Here is an 8,911-nt window from a genome sequence, read left to right on the forward strand (position 1 = left end):
GAACATGACATGTTTGGGAACAGAAAGTAGCTGGGTGGGGCTTGAGGAGATGCTGGAAGGGTGGCCTCTTGAGCATCCATTCTCTCTCAGTAACTACTCCATTTTCCTTGGGGTATCCACCCTCCCCACACTTCCCATATTTTTCAGAGGAAGTTGACTCCACCCTGGCCTAGTGTTGGGGTAAATAACCCCAGTATAGACTAATCAGCAAAATCCCTTCTTGCCTGCAGATGGGCAAATGACCCAATTCTGACCCGAGAGACCGGAGAAGACTTTGCTGGCAGCTTCAGGGAAAGAAGCTCTCTCCCTTTCTCCTTGTATACAGCATGGAGCATAGGTGTGAGAACAGGAATTGTGGCAGCCGTTTTGTCACTATGAGAAAAGCCTGCCTGAGCATGAAGACAACACCATGGAGGGCAGAGAGGACAACACCAGGAAGAAGAAGGGGTTCTGATGACATTGTGGTGCTATTGAGTCAAACCTACACTGAAGCCTCCTTGACCCCTCGGCTTTAGGCAGTTTGGGGCGGCCATGTGAAGGACCTTGGGGCTTAACTTTTATTCTGGGGCAATGGTAAACCATAGACAGCTTCAAGTAGGGAAGTGAGCCCATTGGACCTGAATTGTAGGAAGTTGTCTGCAGTGCTGAGTGCAAAGAACCTGGACCAAAGCCAGAAATGAGGACCTGAGCCAAGACAGGAGAAGAGGAAAGAGTCTGAGAGCCACTTGGGTGACAGAAGCCAGACTAACTGGATAAGAGGGCATGAGGAAGAGGGTGTGTGCTTTGGGAAAAAGACTAAAACTCTTAGCCTGACTGCACAAATGGAGAAACTCCCCTTCCCCCTTCTTCTGCCTCTACCACTGTCCCCCTGGGAAATCATCTCCACTGCAAAACCCTGTATTCTCCTCTTTTGTAGATTCATGCCTCTGACTACAATTCTTTATGGGCATGCCTGGTCCTTTGGAGCAGGGACCATGCCTCGTCATCTTCACATCCCCAGGGACTAGCCTGGCACACGGTTGGCACCGGGTCAAGGCTGACTTGGATTGAGTTCTCGCTGAGCTAGGCATGAGCTGCACCCTCCCCCTGCCCCCAGGGCTTAGTCATCTGTTTCATAAGCAGCTTCCAAAAGCTGCAGCCCCAGTACCCAGCTTCCTTGTTGTTGGCAGGTGTTGGCAGCCCTGAGTGCCAGAACACCAGGGAGCCAGCCACTGGGAACACGCTAGGGTGGTGAGCAGGAGCCAAGTAATCAGGGCTCATATACATTTATGAGAGGCGTGTGTGTGCTCCCCAGGAGAGCTGTAACGACACTCCCTTTCCAGGAAACACAAACCAGGCCTCCTTCCTTTCTTTTTTCTCACCTGTCCTGTCTTGTGGCCAGAAGCACATTCATTGGCTTTCCATGCTTCTAAAATAAATCAAATTGGGGGTCACACCCTCTTCCAAGCTACTTTAGGTTTGCTCCGTGGAAGCTTTAACCCCTTATCATCCCACCAGGACTGAAATGCTTGGGTTACAATTTACAAAAATATTAACCTTCTATGTCCTTTCAGAAGAAGTATCTCAGCTTTCCCGATGTCTGCTCCCCTGCCCTGGAATTTCTCCCTCTCCTTATAATTCATCCCAAGGATGTTGAGTTCTGTGTTTTGGGATGGTCAGGGGATATGTGGCATTGGGGGCAAATAGATTAACCTTTTACCAGCTTTCCAAAGCCCTTCCTCCTTGTTCTTTTTTGTTTTTGTTTTCGTTTTTTTGAGATGGAGTCTCACTCTGTCGCCCAGGCTGGAGTGCAGCGGCACAATCTCAGCTCACTGCAACCTCCGCCTCCCGGGTTCAAGTGATTCTCCTGCCTCAGCCTCCTGAGTAGCTGGGACTACAGGCTCATGCCACCACGCCCAGGTAATTTTTGTATTTTTAGTAGAGTTGGGGTTTCGCCATGTTGGCCAGGCCGGTCTTGAACTCCTGACCTCATGATACACCCGCCTTGGCCTCCCAAAGTGCTGGGATTACAGGCATGAGCCACTGCACTCGGCCCCTCCTTGTTCTTTTTATCTCGGCCTCCTCTGGGGTTTGGGAAGTCCTCTTCTTTCTCTAACCCCAAGGTTTTCCTCATTACCGTTCCAAGATTTCAAGGTTTTCCTCTGGTCACTTTCATTATGGAAACTCCTGGTTCGCCGCTAGCCTGCCCTTCTCAGTGGGGCTCTGAAACTCAGCTCTCATCTGCCCCAGTGTTATGTTGTTTTTTTCCCTGTCGCTATGGCAGGGATTAAGACAGGAGCCAGGGAAGAAGGGCGGGGGGAGGAGAGTGAGCACAGAAAGGCAGAAGAACGATGGGAGAGAGCCTGATTGGAGGGTGTCAGAGCCGAAGGAAACTGACAGAAATGGGCTGAGTGTGTCAAGGGAAGGAAGAGGGATTTGTTTTTCATTGTTCTATTTTGGTTTTGGTTTTATAGTTTGGATTTGTTTCCAGAGGTAAAGAGAAATGTACTTAGTGCTGAATCTCCCCCACCATAGAGTCATGGCTAAATAAATCCCTCTCTCATCGTCAGTAATCCAGGGGCAATCTTTAGATCCCAGATGGAATAGGGAAAACTCTCAAAAAAAAGCTTCCAGTTATTCTCAATTCACTTTATGGACAAGCTTTCCCAGTCAGTGTGACAAAGTGACCCAGTACCACTCTGAGACCAGGTAAGCCCTGCCCTTTGGAGATCCCCTCCCCGCCGGCCTCCCTTTGTCCCTGGGGCAAGGGGTCCTCAGGGCTGAGGGTGATGCCCAGACAGAGTCTATGCCCACACCTACCCCATCCAGACCATGCCCATACTTAGGACCCCAGAATCTCTGCCTGAATGGCCCAAGCCCACTTTCAGGTTCTGGGTGGGCCTGTTTCCACGGTCCATCCTCTCAAGGTAGCCTGTGCAGCCGGTAACCAAGGGATAGCTGCTTGGGGCTGGACTGTGGGCAGAACCCAGCGGTGTAGGCTGGTGTCAAGCACATGAACTTGGGAAGGGGCCCCGGCTGAGGGTCAGAACAAAGGGGAGGCAGGCCCTGAGTGGGGGCTGCCTCTTGTTATGCTGCTGCATTCTGGTCTGAAGAGTCTGAGGATTCTAAAGTCATACCTGCCTTCCAGAATGTTATGAAGGTTCATTTGTGAAGGCAGGAGAAGAAGATGTATTTTATTGAATAATTTGTTATCTTGACTTATAGCTTTTAAATATTTAGATACATGGTATGTGAATTGTTGCTTGAATTCTTGCCCTGGTCCCACAAACCTGTAATAAAATGAAGATTTGCGTGATGGAAATGACTCTATTTCCAAATCTCCTCTGCTCCGTGTTCCAGTCTTTCTCTGCCAAATGCCTTCATTTGAAAGCTTTCATCCTGCGTGAGTCCATAAATCAGCCTACCACAGAGCAGAAGAAATGGTATAGTGGTCATTTTGTGTTCTTAATTTATTTACATATATATGTAGGTGGTCTAGCTTCTGAACCCCCTTTCTGTGTTTGGGGAGTATCCCACTCACACACACACACTTTTCTGAGCCATGGTAGGGAACAGAGCTCACATCCCAGAACCCAAGGCAAACATTGCTAAGAACTTGTCTTGGCCAACACCACCAGTGGCTTCCCTGGATGTCCACTCTCCCCTTCTCCTTTAGTAAGAGAACCCTCAGTGTTTAGCTGGGCACATGGCTGCCTGGGCCAAAGACTACATTTCCCAGACTCTTTTCTGCCAGATGTCGCCAAGTGACCAAGTTTCAACCACTAAGACAGAAGTGATATGGGCAATTTCCAGGAAGTGGTTGTAAAGGGAGGGAGGGGGCCTGCTTCTTACCCTTTTTGCTTCCTGATGTCTGGAATGTGGACTTGATGGCAGGCTCTCAAGCAGCCATGTTGGTCCATAAGGCAGCGTGCAAAGGCGGTGCAGAAGGAGCTCCAGGGTGGTCTCGTTTCAGCTTTGTTTGCCTTCAAACTTTTTTACATAGAGAGAGAGAGAGAGAGAGAGAGAGAGAGAGAAAACTCTTTCTTTATCTTTTTTTTTTTTTTGAGAAAGGGGTCTTGCTTTGTTGCCCAGGCTGGAGTGCAGTGGCATGATCATGAGTCATGGCAGCCTTGATCTCCCAGGCTCAAGTGATCCTCCCACCCCAGCCTCTTGAGTAGCTGGGACTACAGGCATGCACCACCACACCTGGCTAATTTTTGTATTTTTTGTAAAGATGGGGTCTTGCCATGTTGCCCAGGCTGATGTCAAGTGCCTGGGCTCAAGTGATCCACCTGCCTTGGCCTCCCAGGGTGCTGGGATTACAGACGTGAGCTGCCATGCCTGGCCAAAAAATAAATTTCTATGTTGTTTAAGCCATAATTATTTTGAGTTTTCTATCAAAATAGATGGAATTCAAGCCTGAATAATACTTTTGTCTTCTCCGACTGTCTTGTAGCTAGGTCACAGCCTGTAACCAGGCTCCATGAAGGGCAGGCTCTCTGGTCCAGGCAGCCTTGGCAGTAGGCTCGAGACCTGGGCAGCAGTGGTTGCACCTGGTGTTCAGTACCAGGGATGTGTGTGAGGCAAGATGAGGTGCCCAGTGCTTGGTGGCAGTGGTGGCTCCTTACTGAGCTAGTTCTGCCATGTGATTTTGTGATTTTGGGTACTGATTTTGGCTGCATGGCCTCAACCCTGGTCCTCCAGTCCACCTGATGATTTTGTGAATTATCCAACATGCTGTTAATAAATTCCCATTCTGCTTACATCTGCCAGAGTTGGTCAGTAACCCAGTCTTAGCCCCTGTCAAAATACTTTTTAACAGTAAGATTTTACCAAGATAGTTGGTTTTGCCATTAGATTAGTCCATGGAATAATCTCAAGCTCAACATGAGGCATGAATTCCGTTCTCTGACGATGCTGTTGATGGGGGCAAAATTGGGTTCTTTGGAACATGCAGTGTCTCTTGGCATAGGGCTATGTGCCATATACGAGTCGAATCCATGATATTTTTGGGGGAATACCAACAACCAAAATTAAATACAAATTTAATTAAATGAATAAAAAATTAAATTAGAAGTACATTCAAAGGGTACAGCACTTCACTTGTTCAGAGGTGATTTATACGGCAACCCCAGCTATTTGGAACACTGCCAGGAACTAGAAAATGAGCAAAAAGCAATACAACCCCCAAAACCAATGAACAGACAAACAACAACTCTCAAAGCAAAACAAAACAAAAAACACTATTCACAGCCAAAATAAATGCAACAGGATTCTCTCCCTAGATTTTATGTGCTGATTCACAGGTGAGCCATCTTGATCCTCCTTCAGAGCCTGTTTACTCTTTGCATAGACAAAGTTCGAGGAACAGTTTGGATGAGGAACGTCCCATTCCATAGCAGATTTGAATGTGGAGGGGAGAGGGGAAAGGCTGCAGTGGACTGACAGTCTACCAGGAATTAGAAGATGGGTGTTAACTTGTTTTAAACTCAGAGACAAAGCAGTCAGGAGAGCCTAGCGTCAGAACCAATTGGGTGTAACAGTATTGAGTCTGTGTTTTAGCCCAATACATGAATAGGGAAAGGGGTCATGAAAATCCTGCGCGTCATGAAAAGTGAGAAAAAGTAAACGACAGGACATTATCCAGTGCTGGTGAGCATGTGGAGCAATGAACAGTTCCCCAATCACTGGTAGAAGAATAATCACTTGAGAAACTGGTTTGGCAGCACCTTGGAGAGCTGAGCATGTGCGGAGTCCTTGATCCGGAGTTTCAATACTAAATGTGTGTGCAGAGAGAAACTCGTGCAATGGTCACAGGAGACATGTACCAGAAAATTCATGACAGCACCGTTTGTAACAGTACTCAAACCCTCAGCTATCCACCAAACAGGAGAACAAATGGATGCATTGTGGTATGCTCTACAATGGGATATAATACAGCAGGAAAAATGAACACACTAAAGCTACACACAGCAACATGGGTGAATCTAGAAATACAACGTTCGGCCGGGCATGGTGGCTCATGCCTGTAATCCCAGGACTTCGGGAGGCAGAAGCAGGAGGATTGTCTGAGCCCAGGAGTTGGAGATGAGCCTGAGCAACATGATAAGACCCTGTCTCTACAAATAATTTAAGAAAGAGTTAGCTGAGCATGGCGGTGTGAGCCTGTGGTTCCAGCTACTTGGGAATCAGAGGCAGGAAGATCACCTGAACCCAGGAAGTCAGGGCTGCAGTGAGCTGTGATTGGGCCACTGCACTCCAGCCTGGGTGACAGAGTAAGATCCAGTCTCAAAAAAATAAATAAATAAAAGAAAATTAAAAACACAATGTTCAGCAAAAGGAACTAATCACAAGAAAATACAAAAATAGCATTTGATTTACATAAAATTCAAGAACAGGCAAAACAAATTATATTGTTTGGGGCTACATTCATGTGTGGTAAAGAGAAGCAAGGACATAATGTATAGTTTGCTGGAGTGTGGTTACTTCTAATAGAGAAGGAGGAGGCCTATCGAGTACTATTGTGATATTCTTTTTCTTCACTGGAGCATGGGTCTGTTGGTATTTATTTATATTATTTATACTGTACATCCATGTTTTATTCATGTATAAGATATATTTCACCAACTTTTTTTTTAAAAGAAGGAGAAAAAAACCAAGAGTCAAGTTCTGTTTAATGTTCTCCATTTAAGAAGGCAAAATAGTGTTTAATAACATTAGAAATCTTTCCACCAAAAACAATAATCAGAAAAACCATTTTGGCACTTGGAGGGCTAAGTTTCAGTTTCTGGAAAGTTTATTCAAATGTGACTGTGTCTCAGCTGCTTTCTCATACAGTGGAGATACCAGAACCTGGAGTCTCATCTCTTTTCAAACAAATTTCCAAATTCTGAAAAAAAGAGAGAGGAGCCTTTATGGAAGCTCCGTGGTATGACACTGAGGACCTTCACCAGCCAACTCGAAGTCTGCACTTTGGCCTCCTTCCCTCTGGTTGCTTCCCCATTGGAGTCACCTGAGAGCTGGTTTGAAATGCAGATTCTCAGGCCCTACCCTGGATCTGCTGAATCAGAATCTGCACATTAATGAGATCCCTGGGGGCTCTGTCTTAGCCCCTTTAATGTTGCTTATCACAGAATACCTGAAACTTGTTAATTTATGAAGAAAAGACATTTGTTTTACAGGTATGAAGGCTGAGAAGTCTAAGGTCAAGGGGCTGCATCTGGTGAGGACCTTCTTGCTATTGGGGACTCTCTGCAGAGTCCTAAGGCAGCACAAGGCATCACATGGCAAGGGGGCTGAGTGTGCTACTCAGGCCTTTCTTCCTCTTCTCTCTCTCTTTTTTAAGACAGGATCTCATTTTGTTCCCCAGGCTGGTCTTGAATTCCTTGCCTGAAGCAGTTCTCCCACCTCAGCCTCCCAAGTAGCTAGGTTTACAGATGCTTGCCACTGTGCCTGCTTTTTCCTTCTCTTATAAAGCCACCAGTCCCATTCTCATGATAATCTACTAATCTATTAACCCATTATCCATTAAGTTATGAATAAATTAATACATTCATGAGGGCAGAGCCCTCATTACCCAATCACCTTTTAAAGGCCCCACCTTTCAATACTGCCACATACGGGAGTTTTGGAGGGGACAAGCATTCAAACCGTAGCATACTCTGAATGCACACTGAAGTGTGAGAAGCATTGCTTAAGACTAGACTATGACTAGGGACCAGATACTCAGTTCTTTTATTTTTTAAAGTAGATTTAGGAAGTACAAGTGCAGTTTTATTATATTGATATATTGTATAGTGGTGAAATCTGGGCTTTTAGTGTAACCATCACCCAAACAGTGTCCATTGTACCCATTAGGTAATTTCTCATCACTTGCCCTCCTCTCACCCTCCTATCTTGCCAAGTCTCTGGTGTCTATTATTCTACTTTCTATATCAATTTGTACATATTATTTAGCTCCCACTTACACGTGAGAACATATGGTATTTGGCTTTTTGTTTCTGGGTTATTTCACTTAAGATAATGGCCTCTAGTTTCATCCATGTTGCTGCAAAAGACATGATTTTATTTATTTTTTATGGCTGGGTAGTACTCCATGGAATACCACGTACAGATACATTTTCTTTATCCAATCCTCCTCCACTGATGGACACTTAGAATGATTCCATGTCTTTGCTATTGTGAATAGTGCTGCAATGAACATATGAGAACAGGTGTCTTTTTCATATAATGCCTTTTTTAGTTTTTTCCTTTGTATATATACCCAGTGGTGGGATTGCTGGACTAAATGGTAGTTCTATTTTTAGTTTTTTCAGAAATCTCCATACTTTTTCCGTAGAGGTGGTACTAATTTACACTACCACCAACAGCATAAAAGCATCCCCCTTTCTCTGCACCTTTGCCAATATCTGTTGCTTTTTGGCTTTTAAAAATAATGAATAATGGCCATTTGACTGGTGTGAGATGGTGTCTCATTGTGACTTTAATTTGCATTTCTGTGATGATTAGTGATAAGCATTTCTTCATATGTTGTTGGCTGCTTGCAGACACTCAGTTCTTTATAATTTTAGGAAAACTGCCCTTTTGAACAGGCCCAAAGTGGACCCTCCTCGTACTGAGATCCGTGCCGCAGGGGATGGTGCTCAGGAAAAATCTAATGGATTGATTGATTCATTCATTCAATTAATGTTAGGATGAATCCTGTGAAATGGCCATTTTATAGGTCAAAAGCAGCTGAATATTGTCAGTTTGACATGGTCTAGCTCTTATTATTTGTCAAGCTCCCATTATGTGTGAGGCACAAAGCTAGGTACTGGAGGTGGGGCAGGGAGCAAAACCAGCCTAGGCTCCTGCTCTTAAGGAGCTCACAGTTTACCATGGGAGACAGTCAATAATTTTTTTTAAAAAATCTAGCTGGGCGCGGTGGCTCACA

General features: G+C 45.3%; 1 long non-coding RNA gene across 1 annotated transcript; it reads right to left on the reverse strand.

The window, feature by feature from the left end:
- Nucleotides 1–228: 228 nt before the first annotated feature.
- LOC141407312 (uncharacterized) lies at nt 229–3,974 on the reverse strand. Its single transcript, XR_012416000.1, has 2 exons — nt 3,832–3,974; nt 229–3,400 (listed from the first exon to the last, which is right to left on the reverse strand). It is a non-coding gene; the product is annotated as an uncharacterized lncRNA (long non-coding RNA).
- Nucleotides 3,975–8,911: the final 4,937 nt, after the last annotated feature.

The sequence above is a fragment of the Macaca fascicularis genome, chromosome 7 (genome assembly GCF_037993035.2).
Source record: "Macaca fascicularis isolate 582-1 chromosome 7, T2T-MFA8v1.1".
Taxonomy (NCBI): domain Eukaryota; kingdom Metazoa; phylum Chordata; class Mammalia; order Primates; family Cercopithecidae; genus Macaca; species Macaca fascicularis.